The sequence below is a fragment of the Gossypium arboreum genome, chromosome 12 (genome assembly GCF_025698485.1).
Source record: "Gossypium arboreum isolate Shixiya-1 chromosome 12, ASM2569848v2, whole genome shotgun sequence".
NCBI classification, from domain to species: Eukaryota; Viridiplantae; Streptophyta; class Magnoliopsida; order Malvales; family Malvaceae; genus Gossypium; species Gossypium arboreum.
This window is the reverse complement of record NC_069081.1, coordinates 101,791,927-101,811,796: the sequence shown is the minus strand read 5'-3', so window position 1 is coordinate 101,811,796 and position 19,870 is coordinate 101,791,927. Positions and strand designations below refer to the sequence as shown.

At 37.5% G+C, this 19,870-nt stretch overlaps 2 non-coding genes across 2 annotated transcripts; one reads left to right on the top strand and one right to left on the bottom strand.

Annotated features, from left to right (window-relative positions):
* Positions 1–10,681: 10,681 nt before the first annotated feature.
* Positions 10,682–10,787, top strand: LOC128286228 (small nucleolar RNA R71). Its single transcript, XR_008276772.1, has one exon. It is a non-coding gene; the product is annotated as a small nucleolar RNA R71 (small nucleolar RNA).
* Positions 10,788–14,514: 3,727 nt separating this feature from the next.
* LOC128286007 (small nucleolar RNA R71) lies at positions 14,515–14,621 on the bottom strand. Its single transcript, XR_008276554.1, has one exon. It is a non-coding gene; the product is annotated as a small nucleolar RNA R71 (small nucleolar RNA).
* Between the last annotated feature and the right edge of the window lie 5,249 nt (positions 14,622–19,870).

Below are 19,870 nucleotides of genomic sequence, written 5' to 3'. Positions count from 1 at the left end.
ATGATAACCTACTTTCAATTTACTCAATTATACCATAGCTTTGGTCATACTTATTAGCCACAATTCATTCATTAAGCACATGTGTCATTCATCTCACATATCATCCACAAGCAACCACATCAAGCATAACACATTGCATGCGTACATAATTAATTAGGGTTACAACCCAGATAATCAATATGAACCATATCACATGACCATATACAAAATGAATCAAATATTACCATAAGCCAACACATTTGGCTAAACCAATAGCCCTGTACATGCCATACTCAAAATGTTAAGACTAACTATACCCAAATTTTCCAATTAATAGTGTGATCGAGTCTCTGACGTCCTTCGATTTTCAAGCTAGCTTGGCGATACTATAAGAAAATGGAAAAGAGAGGGGAATAAGCATATAGCTTAGTAAGTTCACATGCAAATAAATAGCAACATAATCATTAATATATATATATAGATACCATTGACATAACATAGTTTACATAAGTGCCATCATAAATTCATAGGCATAACTTAAATTTATAAGCATAACTTACACATTTTCAACCTTACCAAAAGATCATCACATACGGGGTTCATTCATAAGAGTTTTTTGTACATACATGTACATATCATTGCATTTTTTTACACATGAACTTACCTCGGTGCAAAATATGGACAATTAATTCAATTTAGTCTAAAATCTTATTCTTTCCCCAGTCTAGCTCCGGGCTCCGTTTTTCTAAATCTATAATAGAAAATTTAGCTCATTTAATCATCACATTATTCAAATCAGTCCAAGAACTATATTTAGGAAAAATTATAATTTTACCCCTATACTTTTACATATTTGCAAATTAGTCCCTAGGCTCGTAGAATGAAATGTGTTCATTTTCTTTGTGACCCAAGCCTAGCCGAACTTCTAACATACTCATAGAAGCTCACATTTCTCATTAAATCATACATCTTAATTCCCATTTTACAAACTTTACAAATAAGTCCTTTTTATTCATTTTCACTAGAAATCACTTGGTAAAAGATGTTTATCACACATCAAACATACATATTCCTCCACTAAGCATCAAAACACATGTATGTCATCCATGGGTCAAATTTCAAATATGAACCCTACTTCAAAATAATGGTAGAAATAGGTAAATCGAGTTACGAGGACTTCAAAAATGTAAAGAGCATTAAATACGGGGCTAGGATGTTCTTATAATCAAGCTTGAAAAATGACAAAACGCTAGCTATGGAGAGCTTGAGAATTTCGGCCATGGGTTGGAGAAGATGGATAAATTTTGGCTTTATTTTCCCTTTTTATTCTTTTATTAACCAAATGACAAAAATGCCCTTAAGGCTTTTCTTTCAAAATTTTCCTATTCATGCCTATTTTTGTCCATAAAAATAGAAATTGGGAAAATTGCTATTTAAAGACTTCTAATTAATAATTCATGACAATTTCATGCTTAAGGCTTCTAGAACTCACATTTTACAACTTTTTTAATTTAGTCCTAAATATCAAATTGGATACTTTATCAATGAAATTTCTTCATGAACGTTTCACACAAGCAGGCAATCATATCATAAACCTCCTAATAATCATAAGATAATTATTTTTACTTCAAATTTATGGTCTCAAAACCACTATTCTGACTAGGCCCTAATTCAGGATGTTAAAATTCTTCCCCCTAAGGGATTTTCGTCCTCAAAAATCTTACCGGGGAAAAAGTTTGGGTATTGGTTTCTCATGTTTTTCTCGGTCTCCAATGTAGCCTCTTCAACCCCATGTCTTTGCTATTAAACTTGCATAAGTGCAATACTTTAGTTTCTCAATTGTTTTAATTCCCAGGCTAAAATCTTAACCGGCTCTTGACCATAAGTCATATCCGGTCGGATCTCGACCTCTGTCAATGAAATCACATGTGAAGGATCAGATCAGTATTGACGCAACATAGACACATGGAACACATCATTAATATTTTCTAATTCAGATGGTAAGGCTAACCGATACGCAACTGACCCTACTTTCTCGGTGATCTCAAACGGTCTAATAAATCGTGGACTTAATTTGTCTTTTCTACCAAATCTCAAAACCTTTTTTCATGGAGACACTTTCAAAAATAGCTTATCACCGATCTGAAACTCAATCTCTTTCTGTTTCAAATCTACATACGAATTTTGTCTATCTGAAGCAGCCTTCAAACAATCATGGATCACCTTACTTTTTCTTCAGTTTCTCTGACTAAATCAACTCTGATAAACCATAATTTATTCATATTTGTACCTCATGCTTAGCATATTTTTGGATGAATTCTCCTTAGATTTGGTGAATTCGATGCTCCTAATCCTTTAATTTCATGTTTTATACTTAGGTAAGCATAAGAGAGTAAAAAGAGTGAGAAAGGGCCGAAAATGGAGAAAATAGACCAACATGGGAAATCAACACGGCCTGGACTTCCTCACATGGGTGAACCACACGGCCGTGTCCATTTGGAAGAATCGAAGCACGACTTACACGGGTAGACCACATGCCCATGCCTATGTAACAACCTTGAACACGGATTGAAGAAATCGCACATGAGCGTGTCCTTGTCGAGCCCAAGTTTAGTTCTATTCGGAAAAGGCCACTTGATGGCGTGATTTTGTGATAGGTTTTAAATATTTATAATTAATCGTTCTTGAAACTAACTATTATCGCGATGTAGGCAAGTGTACCTATCGAACAGTAGTATAGTTTTAGCAAGACCGGATTGTAGAACCCAAGGGAACTAAAAGTACTAGTAATGACTGTCTTTTTATTATCTAGCCTAAGAATAAAGAGGTTTTTTTGTTTTAACTAACTAATTATCTAAACTAAGAATTCACAGCGAATGGAATTGGGGAATTACTTTTGAGAAAATCGATTAAATTAAGACAATACCTAAGGAAAAATCCACCTAGACTGTACTTGTTATTCTGGCTTCGAATCAGACGATTTATTCATTTAACTTGTTCCGTAGAGATCCCTAAGTTATGTTATTATCCCTATTCAAGACTAATAACGTCTAATCCCTAGATTGAATAGTTGAGACCTTTCTCTAATTAACACCCTAGGATTGCATTAACTCGATCTATGGATCCTCTTATTAGGTTTCACCCTAATCCGGAAAAATCTTGTCACCTTATGTCTAGGCGCGCAATAAACTCTACTTAATTATGACAAATATACTCTTAGACAGGGTCTATTTCTCCTCTGAATAAGAGCATGTCTTGACTTGGTATCTTGGGATATCAAAACAAGAATTAAGAACACATAATTAAGAACAAGTTAAATATTTATCATACAATTCAGAAAATAATAACAAGATTCGTCTTAGGTTTCATTCCCCTTAGGTATTTAGGGGTTTTAGTTCACAACTAAATAAGAAAACATCTCAGAATAATAAAGAATACAAAACATAAAGAAAACCCAAAACTCCTGAAGGGGATATTGATGAAAGATCTTCAGTCTTGATGGTGAATTCAGCTTCTAAGATGGATCAATCGGCTTCCTTGGAGTAATTCCTTACTCCCTATTCTATGCCTCCCTTTTCTTCCTCCTCTAGGGTGTATTTATAGGCTTTGGAATGCCTAAGAGCCCTCAAAATTAGCCTTTTCCAAATTGGACTCAACTTGGGTTCGACAGGGACACACCCGTGTAACACGCCCGTGTGCGATTACTTCAGGCCGTACTCGAGCCTGCCAAATTGACACGGCCGTGTGGTCTACCCGTGTGAGGAGGTCCAGGCCGTGTTGATTTCGTACTTTGGCCCATTTTCTCCGGTTTTGGCCCGTTTCTCATTCCTTTAGCTCTCCTATGCTCTTCTAAGTATAAAACATGAAATTAAAGCATTAGGAGCATCGAATTCACCAATTCTAATAGGAAATCATCCGTAAAATGCGTTAAACATGGGGTAAAAATATGTATAAATTATGGTTTATCAAATACCCCTACACTTAAGCATTTGCTTGTCCTCAAGCAAAATTCTCAACTCATAATCAAAATAAATTCTTCTCAACTTATAATTCCTATCAATAATATCTCAAAATAATCCATAGGAAATCAATAATTGAGAATTCAACTAAAAAAACATAAAAGTTTCAAACATTCCAAGTTGAATATTTAATCATGCAAACATAGGTGTCTCCCCTCATCTAAGTAATTACCTTTGGTTCAGAATATCACAGAGTTTCACATCATCACTAAAGATTCACTCAAATCACTCGAGGTGTTTAGGGACAATAAATGAAGTAATCAATAGTCAATAATAAAAAGTCATTACCATAGGCTTGCATGAAAATCAAATCTCCACCACTATAATTTAAGATGATACATCAATCAAAAGGTCTTTAGAGGGTTGTAATGAGGCTTAGTTAGGAGGTGTGGTCACAAGCTAAAAGAAAGGGTTAGAATCGAGATTGAGTTGAAAAATTACTTAACTAGAAAAATAGCTAGTCATCAATTGCGTACAACAGAACTTTTCTCAGAATATGGAATTACTAATGTGTATACATAGTTCTTTTTTTTAAGAACAAGTTAAATACAAAGTAGAATAAAACTTAGCTAAGCAACTATTTCAATTCCAATCTCGACAAAAAATGAGAATCAAATTAATTTAGGGGATTTCAACAATAATGGGTTTAGGGTTAATATTAAGGGTAATACAAGAAATGGGTTGTTAGGCTCAAGGGGGTTTACTAGGGGTTAATCGTGGAGGTAGGATTTTCATGGCATGAGTGGGTTAGTCCTAAGTGCCTTAATCATTTTGACATATCAAATCAAATGGTGTGGTCTCGACATGCATAATCAAGCAAGTTCTAGAATAACAGTTCAATACTGACGCACTTAAAGCAATAATAAAAGTGAGCATGAATGAATTAATAGATGCTCAAAAGGCTAAAAAATCTCACAAAAATTATGAATTTTTGATGTTTAACACTTGTGAATTCCAACTCAAAGTAATAGCTAAACTTTGGGGAAACAACCTAAGATTTTAAATTCTTAAAAATCAACTTATCATGCTTGATTCTCTAATGTCTTGAGGTTTAAACAATCAATGTATAAATGCCTATGTTTTAATTTAAGATATATCAACAAAAAACATAAATCAATCAAAATTTATCCTAAATATGATATGAGAGCTTTTCAAGAGAAAAAGGTAGTCATTCAGGGATTTTTTTGATAATGAAATAAATATCCCCCACACTTAAGATGTACATTGCCCTCAATGTACAAAGATAGATATTAGAATATAAAAATAAGATAGGGAGAGAAGTGAAACTTCCTGAGTTAAAAATGGATGAAATTCCTGGATTAGCGAGAGCGAGTTGTTGGAAATAAAGCTGGAGGACAAACATGATTCTAAAGAACTATAGGAGAATTGGGGGGAAAATTTGGTAGCAACCATAAAGATAAGTCATGTTTAAAAACACAAGAATCTTCAAAAATTAATAAAAGAAAAATAAAATAAAATAAGAGATAATCTAATTTTTCAAGTGGTATGGCCGATTCACACACCCATGTGGATCGTGTCCCGCTCGTGTTTGTCACGAAGTGAGATGTCGTCACATGGCCTTCGGGCACGCCCGTGTGTACAGGTCGTGTGTCTTCATGATCATGTTAAACGACCGAGTGTGATGTGGTTCACTTCTCTCACGGTCGTGTAGGTCTTCGCACGCCCGTGTCATTTTGACAGTGTTGTCCACGAGTGCTAGACATGGGCGTGTCGCACGCCCGTGTTCATTTGGCAGATTTGACCATGGCCAGGTCGCACGCCCGTGGCCACTTATTGCATCTCATGTTGGGAAAGATAACTTTTACCCTGTTTTCGCATGACCGTATCGCACGGCCGTGTTTCCGTCCATGTTGGTCACACGGCCTTAAGTATGACCGTGTGATTGGCCGTGTGGAGTTGGGAACCTGTGCTTCAAGGTCTCTATTAGTGACCTAGATATTTAAAACTTGAAATTTAAATAATTTAAAATCGTTAGTACTCGGGTTGCCTCCTAAGAAACTCTTGTTTATAGTCTAAGCTCGACTGTTACCTTGTTGGTTTATTCAGGGCGGTTTGTGGAGTCGTAGCTCCTCTCCATCATCTTTAAAATTATCACCGTTATAAAAATTGAGACGATGTCCATTTACTTTGAAAGTACCGTGGGATGGGTGACTTACCTCTATTGTGCCATATGGCAAAACAGATTGAATTACGAAAGGTCCTGACCATCGTGATTTAAGTTTCCCAGGAAGCAATTTGAGTCTTGAGTTGTATAGGAGGATAAGATCTCCAACTTCAAATTGTTTTCGTTGCTGTAAATGAGTGTCATGGCGCTGCTTTATTGCTTCCTTGAATAGGCGTGAGTTTTCGTATGCATTGGCTCGCCACTAATCAAGTTCGTTCAGCTGCATCAACCTATTTTTTCCTGCAAGTTCAGGATCAAGGTTCAGAAATTTAATAGCCCAAAAAGTTTTATGCTCTAGTTCAAATGGTAGATGACAACTTTTTCCATAAATAAGTATGTACGGTGATGTCCCTATAGGGGTCTTAAAAGTAGTTCTGTAAGCCTATAAGGCATCATCTACTTTCATCGCCCAATCTTTTCTATTTAATTCTACTGTTTTTTTCAAGGATCCGTTTGATTTCTCGGTTTTCCACTTCAACTTGTCCATTAGTTTGAGGATGGTATGGGGTGGCTGTTCTATGATGAACTCCGTATTTCTTAAGAGTTTTTTCAAATTGGGTATTACAAAAATGAGTGCCCCTGTCACTGATAATTGCTCTAGGCGTTCTGAATCTCGAGAAGAGTTTCTTAAGGAAACGTACTACCACTCTAGCATCATTGGTAGGTAGAGCTTGGGCTTCCACCCATTTGGCATATAATCAACTGCTACTAAGATGTATTTATTCCCAAATGAACTGGGGAATGGGCCCATGAAATCGATACCCCAAATGTAAAATATTTCATATGAAAGCATATATTTTTGAGGCATTTCATCACGTTTAGATATGTTACCTGTCCGTTGGGATTTGTCACATGAAGTGACGTACTTGTTAGCATCTTTGAATAATGAGGGCCAGTAAAAACCTGATTCAAGTATTTTATGTGCGGTCTTAGTGCCACTATATTGTCCTCCAGTTGGCCTTGAGTGGCAATGTTCCAGTATTTTTTATGTTTCTGATCTTGCAACGCATCTTCTAATGACTTGATCTGCACATCTGCAAAAAAGAAAGGGGTCATCCCAAAAGTAGCTTTTCACATCATTAAAGAATCGCTTCTTTTGCTGGTGTGTTAACCCTTTTAGGATAATGTTAGCGGCTAAAAAATTCGCGATGTCTGCAAACCAAGGTACCTCGGAGTCAGATATAGTGAAAAATTGTTCTTCAGGAAACGAATCATTTATTTCAACTTCATCTAGTTCTTTGGTATTGGAGTTCTCAAGCCTGGACAGATGATCAGCCGCGAGATTTTTAGCTCCTTTCTTATCCTGAATTTCCAAGTCAAATTCCTGCAATAGGAGAATCCATCGAATGAGTCGAGGTTTTACATCAGTTTTAGTTAAAAAGTAGTGAAGGGCAGAATGGTCAGTGCAAACAATAACTTTAGACAATATGATATATGATCGAAATTTATCAAATGGAAAAGCCACAGCTAGCAAATCTTTTTACGAAGTAGTATACTTCTCTTGTGCAGCTGTCAAAGTTTCGCTAGCATAATAGATAGGTTGAAAATGCTTGTCTCTTCGATGTCCCAATACTGCACCTACTGCAAAATCACTCGCATCACACATTAATTCAAATGGTCAATTCCAATTAGGTGCAATTATGATTGGAGCATTAATTAATTTATCCTTTAAAGTATTAAATGCTTCTAAACATTCCTGATTGAAATTAAAAGGTATATCTTTTTCTAGCAATTTAGTCAAAGACTTAGCTATTTTAGAAAAATCCTTAATAAATCTTCTATAAAAACCAGCATGTCCTAAAGGGCTTCTAATAGCCTTAACCGAACTAGGAAGGGGTAATTTTTCGATTGTTTCTATTTTAGATTTGTCTACTTCAATCCCTTTACTAGAAATTTTATGCCCTAATACAATACCTTCTTGAACCATGAAGTGACATTTCTCCCTGTTAAGCACAAGGTTCATTTCCTCACATCTTATTAAAACTTGTTTTAAATTTTTAAGGCAGAGATGGAAAGAGTTACCGAATATTGAGATATCATCCATAAATAATTCCATGATATCTTCCACGAGTTCGTCAAAGATAGCCATCATACAGCGCTGAAAAGTGGCAGGAGCATTACATAATCCAAAAGGCATTCTACGATAAGCGAACTACCATATGAGCATGTGAATGTCATCTTTTCTTGATCTTCAGGAGCTATTGGGATTTGGAAGTAGCCAGAGAGTCCATTTAAGAAGCAATAGTACATGTGTCCGAATAAATTTTCTAACATTTGATCAATGAATGGCAAGGGGAAATGATCTTTTCTTGTGGCATCATTCAGTTTCCTGTAATTGATGCAAACTCTCCATCCTGTAACTGTTCTTGTTGGGATTAATTCATTCTTCTCGTTAGTCACAACTATCATACCGCCTTTCTTAGGGACAACCTGCACTGACTCTTAGAAATAGGATAAATAATCTCAGCATGTAGAAGTTTAATTACCTCGGCTTTTACAACTTCCTTCATGTTGGGGTTCAGTCGTCTTTGAGCTTGCACACACGATTTGTATTCATCTTCTATCAAAATTTTGTGGGGGAAAAAACAAGGGCTGATTCCTTTAATGTCAGAAATTTTCCAAGTTATGGCCTTTTGATGTTCTTTTAATACCTGGATCAATTCCTCTTTCTCCTTGGGTTGCAAGTTAAAAGCAATAATAACTGGTAATGTAGATTTATTTCCAAGGAATGCGTACTCCAAGTGGTTTGGTAATTGTTTAAGTTCCAGTTTGGGAGGCTCTTCAATAGAGGGTTTTCGCTTAAGTTCATCATTTATCTTAATGCCCTCATATTCTTCTTGTCTTGAAGAATGCTCATTAGGTTCGTCATTTGTCTCCTCTTCTTGAGCTAGATACAGTTCCATCGTGTCCACCTGTATAATTTCCTGGAAAGAGTCTTGAGTAGTATGATCAATAGAGTCAATAAAATAACATGAATCATTCTGTTCCCTAGAAAACCTCATAGCATCATAAGTTTTAAAGATAATCTCCTCGTCACCTACTCTAAGTACCAATTTACCGTCACCCATATCGATTACAGCCCTAGCAGTAGCTAAAAATGGGCGCCCTAAAATTAAAGGTACTTCCACATCTTCGTCCATATCAAGCACAACAAAGTCAACAGGAAATATGAATTTATCTACTTTCACAAGTACGTCTTCTATAATACCCCTAGGATATTTAACAGATCTATCGGTTAATTGAATACTCATCCTAGTGGATTTAGGTTCCCTAAGATTAAGTTGTTTGAACATTTTATATGGCATCAGATTAATGCTAGCGCCTAAATCAGCTAGTGCTTTCTCAACATTCAGACTACCAATTAAGCAAGGAATAGTAAAACTTCCTGGATCTTTCAGTTTAGTTGGCAGTTTGTTTTGGAGTATGGCTGAGCACTCCTCATTGAGTTCTACTGTAGATACGTCTTCAAACTTTCTTTCATTTGTTAGAAGCTCGTTCAAAAATTTTACGTGTGTAGGCATCTGCGAGATGGCTTCAACAAAAGGTAAGTTGATATGTAATTGCTTAAAAAGTTCAAGAAACTTACCGAATTGTGCATCAATGCGATCTTTTTTCAATTTTTCTGGGAATGGAACTGGTGGTTTATATGCCTTCGGCACTAGTTTGTCATTATTTTCGAGTTTTTCTTCCCCCCTTTTCACTCATCACGGCTTCTTGTGTTAGCTTCTTTTCAGATTCCGCTAGCACTTTTCCATTCCTTAGTGTAACTACTTTTACATGCTCTTTTGATTTGGTGTTACTAAGTAAACTTTCTAGTGGTCTTTCGGAGATTAGTTTAGAAAGCTGGCCTATCTGAGTTTTGAACCCTTGGATCGACGCTTGTTGATTTTTAAGTGCTGTCTCGGTGTTCTGGAAACGAGTTTCTGACACTGATATAAACTTTGAGAGCATCTCTTCAAGGTTAGGCTTCTTTTCCTGTTGATAGGGTGGTTGTTGAAAACCCGGAGGATGTTGTGGTCTTTGATTTCCTTGACCGCCCCACGAAAAATTAGGGTAGTTCCTCCAACCTGCATTGTAAGTGTTACTATATGGGTTATTTTGGGATTGAAAGTTATTGTTACCCATATATTGGACTTGTTCCTCCTCGATGCTAGGGTTGAAGGGTTGATACTCTGTACATGCTCCTCCTCCATTCGCCTCGCACCTCATTACTGGATGTACCTGAGTAGAACCAAGTAAACCATCAATCTTTTTATTTAGAAATTCTACCTGATTTGACCGCATAGTAACCGAATCGATGTTATAAACATCTACTATTTTAGTTGGCTTACTTCTCATGACTTGCTATTGATAGTTATTCAGTAACATCTCCTCTATAAACTTATAGGCATCTTCAGGTGTTTTGTTATTAATGGTTCCACCAGCAGCTGCGTCAACCATTTGTCGAGTCGAATGATTCAGGCCATTATGGAACGTTTGAACCTGTAGCCAAAGCGGTAATCCATGGTGAGGGCACCTTCTCAGTAAGTCTTTGTATCTCTCCCATGCATCGTAAAGAGTTTCTAAGTCCATTTGCACAAACGAAGAGATATCATTACGTAATTTGGCAGTTTTAGTCGGCGGGAAATATTTTAATAGAAATTTTTCGGTCATTTGCTCCCAAGTAGTGATTGACCCTTGTGGTAATAAGTTCAATCACTGTTTAGCTTTGTTCCTCAACAGAAAAGGGAATAATTGAAGATAAATGGCATCATCAGAAACACCATTAATTTTAAATGTATCGCATAGTTCTAAGAAGTTGGCTAAATGAGCGTTGGGATCCTCATCTTGCAAACCATCAAACTGAATAAATTGTTGTATCATTTAAATAGTGTTAGGTTTTAGTTCAAAAGTATTTGCAGCTACAGCAGGTCTAACTATGCTCGATTTAGTTCCTATTAAAGAAGGTTTAGCATAATCATAAATAGTGCGTGGAGCAGGATTTTGAACAACCGCAATTGCAGGAGGTAGCTGATTGTCTTGGTTTTCAGCCATCTCTACGGTTGGGGTTTGAGTGTCATTCTCTTGCTCATTCTCTCTGTATCTTAAGCTTCGCCTTATTTCTTTTTGGTTTCTGCGAACTATGCGATCGATTTCTTCATCAAAAAGTAGTGGTCCTGACGGGTTTCTTCTAGTCATAAACTATAAAAACCTGTCAAGAGAAGGAAAAAAAAGTAATAAAATTAAATTAAATTGCAATAAAAATAACTAGCTAAAGTAATAAAAATTGATTGTTCCTAATATCTTCGATCCCCGGCAACGGCGTCAAAAACTTGATCGCATGATTCCGTAATAGGTTTTAAATATTTATAATTAATCGTTCTTGAAACTAACTATTATCGCGATGTAGGAAAGTGTACCTATCGAATAGTAGTATAGTTTTAGCAAGACCGGATTGTCGAACCTAAGGGAACTAAAAGTACTAGTAATGACTGTCTTTTTATTATCTAACCTAAGAATAAAGAGGTTTTTTTGTTTTAACTAACTAATTATCTAAACTAAGAATTCACAGAGAATGGAATTGGGGAATTACTTTTGGGAAAATCGATTGAATTAAGACAATACCTAAGGAAGAATCCACCTAGACTGTACTTGTTATTCTGGCTCCGAATCAGACGCTTTATTCATTTAACTTGTTCCGTAGAGATCCCTAAGTTATGTTATTATCCCTATTCAAGACTAATAACATCTAATCCCTAGATTGAATAATTGAGACCTTTCTCTAATTAACACCTTAGGGTTGCATTAACTTGATATATGGATCCCTTTATTAGGTTTCACCCTAATCCGACAAAATCTTGTCACCTTATGTCTAGGTGCGCAATTAACTCCGCTTAATTATGACAAATGTACTCTTAGACAGGGTCTATTCCTCCTCTGAATAAGAGCTTATCTTGAATCAGAATCCTGGGATATCAAAACAAGAATTAAGAACACATAATTAAGAACAAGTTAAATATTTATCATACAATTAGAAAATAATAACAAGATTAGTCTTAGGTTTCATTCCCTTAGGTATTTAGGGTTTTAGTTCATAACTAAATAAGAAAATATCTCAGAATAATAAAGAATACAAAACATAAAGAAAACCCAAAACTCCTGAAGGGGAAATTGAGGAGAGATCTTCAGTCTTGATGGTGAATCCAGCTTTTGAGATGGATCAATCGGCTTCCTTACTCCCTATTCTGTGCCTCCCTTTTCTTCCTCCTCTAGGGTGTATTTATAGGCTTTGGAATGCCTAAGAGCCCTCAAAATTAGCCTTTTCCGAATTGGACTCAACTTGGGTTCGGTAGGGACATGCCCGTGTGTGATTATTTCAGGCCGTGCTCGAGCCTGCCAAATTGACATGGCCGTGTGGTCTACCCATGTGAGGAGGTCCAGGCCGTGTTGATTTCGTACTTTGGCCCATTTTCTCTGATTTTGGCCTGTTTCTCGTTCCTTTCGCTCTCCTAAGCTCTCTTAAGTATAAAATATGAAATTAAAGCATTAGGAGCATCGAATTCACCAATTCTAATAGGAAATCATCCATAAAATGCGTTAAACATGGGGTAAAAATATGTATAAATTACGGTTTATCACCACTCTTGAGGGCTTTTAGGCATTCTAAAGCCTATTTAAACACCTGAAGAGGCAATTAGAACAGACACACAGAGTAGGAGGCAAGGAATTACTCAAGGAATGCCGATTGATCCATCTCAGAAGCTGGATTCATCGTCAAGACTGAAGATCTCCCTTCAATTTCCTTCAGGAGTTTTGGGTTTTCTTTATGTTTTGTTATCTTTATTCTTTTGAGATGTTTTCTTTCATAATTATAAACTAAACCCCCTGAATACCTAAGGGGAATGAAACCTAAGATGGATCTTGTTATTATTATCTGAATTGTATGATAAATATTTGACTAGTTCTGAATTATGTGTTCTTAATTCTTGTTTTAATATTCTAGGATATGGATTCAAGTTCATGCACTTGTTCAGAGGAGTAAAAGTCCTTGTCTAAGAGTAAATTTGTCGTAATTAAGCGGAGTTGATTGCACGCCTAGAGATAGGGTGATAGGATTTTGACGGATTAAGGTGAAACCTAATAAGGGAGTCCATAGATCGAGTTAATGCAACACTAGGGTGTTAATTAGAAAGAGATTTCAATTAATCAACCTAGGGTTAGACGTTATTAGTCTCGAGAGAGATAATAATATAACTTAGGGATTTCTACGGATCAAGTCAAATGAATAAATTGTCTGATTCAGAGTCAAATAAGAAGTGAAGTATAGGTGGATTTTTCCTTGGGTATTGTCTTAATCAATCGAGTTTTCCCGAAAGTTTTTTCCCAATTTTCTCTCTGTGCACCCTTAGTTTAGTTAATTAATTTAGATAAACAAATCCCTTAATTTTTAGGCTAGATAATAAAAAGAAAGTAATTACTAGTACTCTTCGTTCCTTTGGGTTCGACAATCCGGTCTTGCTAAAGCTATACTACTGTTCGATAGGTACACTTGCCTTCATCGTGATAATAGTTAGTTTCAAGAACGGTCAATTATAAATTTTTAAAACTTATCGCGACGAGTATATCAAGTTTTTGGCGCCGTTGCTGGGGAGCTAAGATATTAGGAACACTCGATTTTTATTACTTTAGCCATTTTACTTTATTTACAATTTAAATTTTTATTGTCTTTTCTAATTTTTGGTTTATTTGCTTCTGGCAGGTTTTTATAGTGCATGACTAGAAGAAACCCGTCGGGACCATTACTTTTTGATAGTGAGATCGATCGCGCAGCTCATAGAAATCGAAGAGAAATAAGGTCAAGCTTAAGGTACATGAAGGAGGAGCAAGAGGACGATATTAACCACAACTGAGGAGATGGCTGAAAATCAGGAAGATCCGCTACCTCCTGCGATTGCCGCTGATCCAGTAAATCAGAATCATGCTCCACGCACTATGTATGATTATGCTAAACCGAATTTAACAGGAACTAAGTCAAGTATAGTTAGGCCTGCTATTGCTGCAAATAATTTTGAACTGAAACCTAACACGATTCAAATGATACAGCAATTTGTTTAGTTTGATGGTTAACAGGATGAAGATCCAAACACTCACTTGGCAAATTTTCTGGAACTCTACGACACATTTAAAATCAATGGCGTCTCTGATGATGCCATTCGTCTTCGGTTATTTCCCTTTTCATTAAGGAATAAGGCTAAACTGTGGTTGAACTCGTTACCACGAGGGTCAATCACTACTTGGGAACAAATGACAGAAAAGTTTTTACTAAAATATTTTTCGCCGGCTAAAACGGCTAAATTAAGGAATGATATCTCTTCTTTTGTGCAGATGGATCTAGAAACACCCTACGATGCATGGGAGAGATACAATGATCTGTTGAGAAAGTGCCCTCACCATGGACTACCACTTTGGCTACAGGTTCAAACTTTTTCGAATGGCCTGAATCCTTCAACTAGACAGATGGCAAGTTGTGAGGACAAAGCCGACGAAAGCGGTCAGTGTTTTCAACCTCGATGCGGTTACTATACTATCTAACCAGGTAGAACTCTTGAATAAGAATATTGACGGTTTGTGTAGTTCTACTCAGGTACATCCAGTTATGAGGTGCAATCCAAATGGAGGAGGAACACACACGGAATATCAATCCTTCAACCCCAACACTGAGGAGGAACAAGTTCAATACATGGGTAACAATAATTCTAGATCTCAAAATAACCCATATAGTAATACTTATAATACAGGTTGAAGGAACCACCCAAATTTCTCATGGGGAGGCCAAGGGAATCAGAGACCACCACCGCCTCCAGGCTTCCAACAACCACCTTACCAACAGGAAAAGAAGTCGAACCTTGAGGAGATGCTAACAAAGTTTATCTCGATATTAAGAACTCGCTTTCAAAATACCGAAATAGCACTTAAGAATCAACAGGCGTCGATCCAAGGCTTCGAAACTCAGATAGGCCAACTCGCTAAATTGATTTCTGAACAACCACAAGGTAGCCTGCCGAGTAACACTGAATCTAACCCAAGGAAACAACTCAACGTAATTACCATCCAAGACGAGAAAGGGTTAGTTGAACCTAAACCAGAGCCGAGGCAAGGAATTGTTGTAAGTAAAGGTAAAGGCGAGGTAGACCACAATTAGCAGAAATCAGTAAGTAAAGAGTACAAACCGTGAGTACCGTACCCCAATGCGACAAGGAAAGCCCGCACAGATGAACAATTTGGTAAATTTCTTAAACTATTAAAGAAATTACACATTAACTTACCATTTATTGAAGCTCTTTCGCAGACTCCAAATGCAATCAAATTCTTAAAGGAGCTTTTAGCAAATAAACGGAAGTTGGATGAGGCGTCGCATGTGCAGTTAAATGCAGTTTGCTCAGCCATTCTACTGAACAAGCTTGCCAACAAATTGAAAGATCTAGGGAGTTTTACGATTCCTTGTTTAATTGGTAGCTTAAATGTTAAAAATGCTTTGGCTGATTTAGGGGCTAGTATTAATGTCATGCCTTACAAAATGCTTAAACAACTAGGTGTTAGGAAACCCAAACAAACTAGGATGAGTATTCAGTTAGCCGATAAAACAACCAGATTTCCTTGAGGTATCATTGAATATGTACTTGTAAAAATTGATGAATTTATATTCCTAATCGTTTTTGTTGTTCTAGACATAGAAGAGAGTAGTGGCGCACCACTAATTCGAGGAAGGCCGTTTTTAGCAACTGCTAGAACCTTTATTGATGTTGGTACAGGTGAACTCACACTTCGTATGGGTGATGACTCAGTTACTCTTCAAGCTCGTAATCCTATTAATACTGACCATGTGGTGCAACTTTCTTTATAGGAAACACGTTCGAAGAGCACACATGAGCCTTGTTCAAGTAACAATAAAGAACCCATCTATGGAGAATGAAGTCTGCAAATCGAGGAACTAGAAGAATGGCGAACTCATAAACCAAGGACACACGATAAACCAAAATCAAGCCATGACGAGCTCAATATTTCACTAAATCAACTTAAGTTTGGAGACAAAGAACTACTAGATGCAGTCGACCCTCGTATTGCCACTTCTGAACCTAATGGAACAATCCCTCTTACGGTACTTAGCATTTTCCCATACGGTACAGTCGAGGTAAGTCATCCCAAATTTGACACTTTTAAGGTAAATAATACTCGTTTAAAACCTTATTTTGATGAAATTGATAGTAGGGATGAGGAGTGTAAACTACTCGCACCACCATGATCACGCAAAAGAGAGGTAAGTCGAGCTTAGGCTCTAAATAAGCGCTTCTCGGGAGGCAACCCGAACACTAACAGTATTAATTTCTTTAAAATTTTACTTTTTAACATCTAATCACTAACTGAGTCCTTGAAACACAGGTTTTCTAATCCACACGACCAGGCACATGGGCGTGCCTTAGGCCGTACTCACACCACGGGAGGAGACACGACCGTGCGATACAGCCATGTGAAAATAGGGCAAAACTTTTCCCTAATACGGAATATGATAAGTTGCCACGACTATTCGATGTAGCTGTGGGTGAGTCTGTTAAAGCAACACGGGCGTGCGACACGCCCGTGCCCACCACCCGTGCTCAAGGCTTTAACATAACACGGGCGTGTGCATTTGAATACGGGCGTAGGAGAAGTGAAAGAAGTAGGATACGGCTGTGCGACACAGCCATGTGAACCACCACACCCAAAGAACACTGGCGTGGGATGAATTTCAGATGTGCCTAAATTTAAAAATCGCGAAACACTCGGGCTAAAATTAGGGCACACGGGCGTGCCCCACGGCCGTGTGCCCCAAAATCTATATAAACCCCTTACTATTCATCATCCACTTCCCCAAAATCCCTAGCCCTAGCCGCTGCAAGTCCTTCACATACCCTTCTTGCCACGCCCGTGCGCAAACCACAACACTACTATCGACGACCCAAGCTCCTCCCTCTACCAAGCTCTTGCATTTGTTCATTCTTTTCTCTTCATTTCGTTTACTAATTTGATTTTTCTTTTTTTATTTTGACTGTTAATCTTCATAGTTCTAATAATAGTAATGTTTATACCCTTTGTTTCTTGCTAATCTAGTTGATGGATTATGGTACATTCATTCTTGTGTTGCCATGGACTTCAATCTATTTCCCATATTATCATTCCCAAATGCATCCATTCACTAGGCATTATTCTCGTATTCCTATTCGTAGTAATAACTTAAAATATCTGATTGGGTTATCTTTCAGGATAATTGTTTTTAGTATATGACTTCTATGAAGTATCTCTATTTAGTTCTAACATACATTACATATTTGTCCATAATATTGTTGGGGAGTAATTTTATGATTATTTGTCTTGCCATTGCAGATATCATGTCAAATCATAGTAAGAAAACCTCTGTCCCCGCTTCAAAGAAGAGGAAAGATGCAGCATCATCCTCAGGTCCTACTGCGGAGATCAGACACCCCTTTATTCAGTTTTCCTTGGGACCCTAAGAAGAACTCTTTCAGATACTTCAGGCCCGACCCTTAGGTGTGGGCCGCTGCATTGACTAGGCCACACTTGAGCAAGTCCAACTGGCTGATATGGTCAGAGCGCTTCTATCGACTGATCCATGAGAGCTCTTCTTTGGGATCATCGAGCTGACGTATCTCGAGCTCACACTGGAACTCTATTCGACCTTTCACTTCTAAACCGTTATGACAGAGTTTGATGATCCAGGAATGGTCTAGTTCCGCCTCGGTGGTTTGGTTCGCCAGTTGAGCGTACCTGAGTTTGGAATCGTACTGGGACTGTACACAGAGGAGTTCATGGACGATAACGAACTCGAAACCCTCCATCGTCATATCCACTATTCTCCTTCAAAGTGTTAGAGTGCTTTAATCCCTGACTCAGCCGCCTATGATCCTAACCGCTCTAAGGCATCAGCCCTCGCCCTATCCCTGCAGTACCTACATGCCATCTTGGCCCACACTCTAACAGGACGATGAGAGAGCACCAGCGTCGTCAACACTCACGATGCCTACTACTTATGAAGTATGGTGCACGGGCACGTCTTCAACCTTGCCTATTTCATTGCCTTCACCATATGCCATCAAACAGAGTGGCATAGGAAGGGGGTTATCTCCATTAGCCCCTATGTGACTCACCTTGCACGGCACTTCGGGCTCCTCAACACGACGGCTCAAGCATCCTCCCTCACTCTCATCGGTCAGATGTCCCTACAGGGCATCTCGAGTATGCTACAATGAGGATGATAGAGCAACGACGTGGAGTTGATCCTCCTCAGTACCGTCTCGTCTAGTCAGCCGAGTAGGAGGACCCCGAAGACATTATTGAAGATGTCCCTCCACGACACGAGGACCCACCGTCTCAGCCACCACCCACCCATCGTTTAGTTCATGCGGCGACTTCATACTTTGACATCTCTGAGTTCCTCACTCGATTTGAGCAGCAGTGTTCAGCGCTTTGATCACATTTATGCTACTCTACATTAGATTTGTCAGCACATTCACATCTCATCGCCGCCACTACCTCGCGAACCATCCGGCTATGACGATGTTTAAAGCCTTTTTATTTATTATTTTTATTTTCACTTTTATCTTTATTTATATTCTTAAGTACTCTTTATTTTATTTTCCTTTAATACTATTTCATTTTTAGGTTTTATAATTTTTATTGAATAATTTATAGTTTTGGCTATTTCATTGCGAGTAATTATGCCTCTTTATATTTCCTAAAGAGTTCTTGATTTTATCATAGTTATCAAGAGCTCCAAAGCTCACCATCACTTAGGAACTTGAAACTCCATTGAAAAAGGTTCTCCACGACTGCCATGTCCTGCCCAACCACCACGATAGCCTTTTCGCTGGACATTGTGGTTGTGGAGCCCAACCTCTACCACCACCGGAGTATCCTCCTCCAATCTTATCATTGTCTTGGCCGATTATTCTCCATAACTCCAATTCAAAGAGTCCATTTATCATTCAGAAAGTTTCATTTCTCTCCCTATCTTATGATCTTTTATCTATATCATCGTAAATCTAACTTTGTAAATTGGGCGCAATGTACGTCTTAAGTGTAGGGGGGTTGTTTATATCTTTATCAGAAAAATCCCTGAATTTTGTCTTATTCTCACGTGATCTTCTCATATCAGTATTAGTATGAATTTTGATTAATTTATGATCTTTATTTATATGTCTTGAATTAAAACCATAGGCATTTATGCATTGATGGTTTAAACTTTAAGGAATTAGAGAATCAAGCATGATAAGTTGATTTTTGAGTTTTAAAAATTTCTAGGTTGTTTCCCCAAGTTCAGGTGTTATCTTGAGTTGAAATTCACAGGTTTAACATCAAAAAGCCATAATATTTGTGAGATCTTGAACCTTTAAGAGCATCTATTATTTCTTTCATGCTCACTTTTATTGTTTCTTTGAGTGCATCAATCTTGATTTGTTATTCTAGAACTTGCTTGATTATGCATGTCAAGACCACACCATTTGATTTGATATGTCAAGATGATTAAGGAACATAGGTTTAACCCACTCACTCCACAAAAGCCTACCTTCACAATTAACCCTTAGTGAACCCCATCGAGCCCAATAACCCATTCATTGATTTACCCTTAATATTAACCCATAACCCATTATTG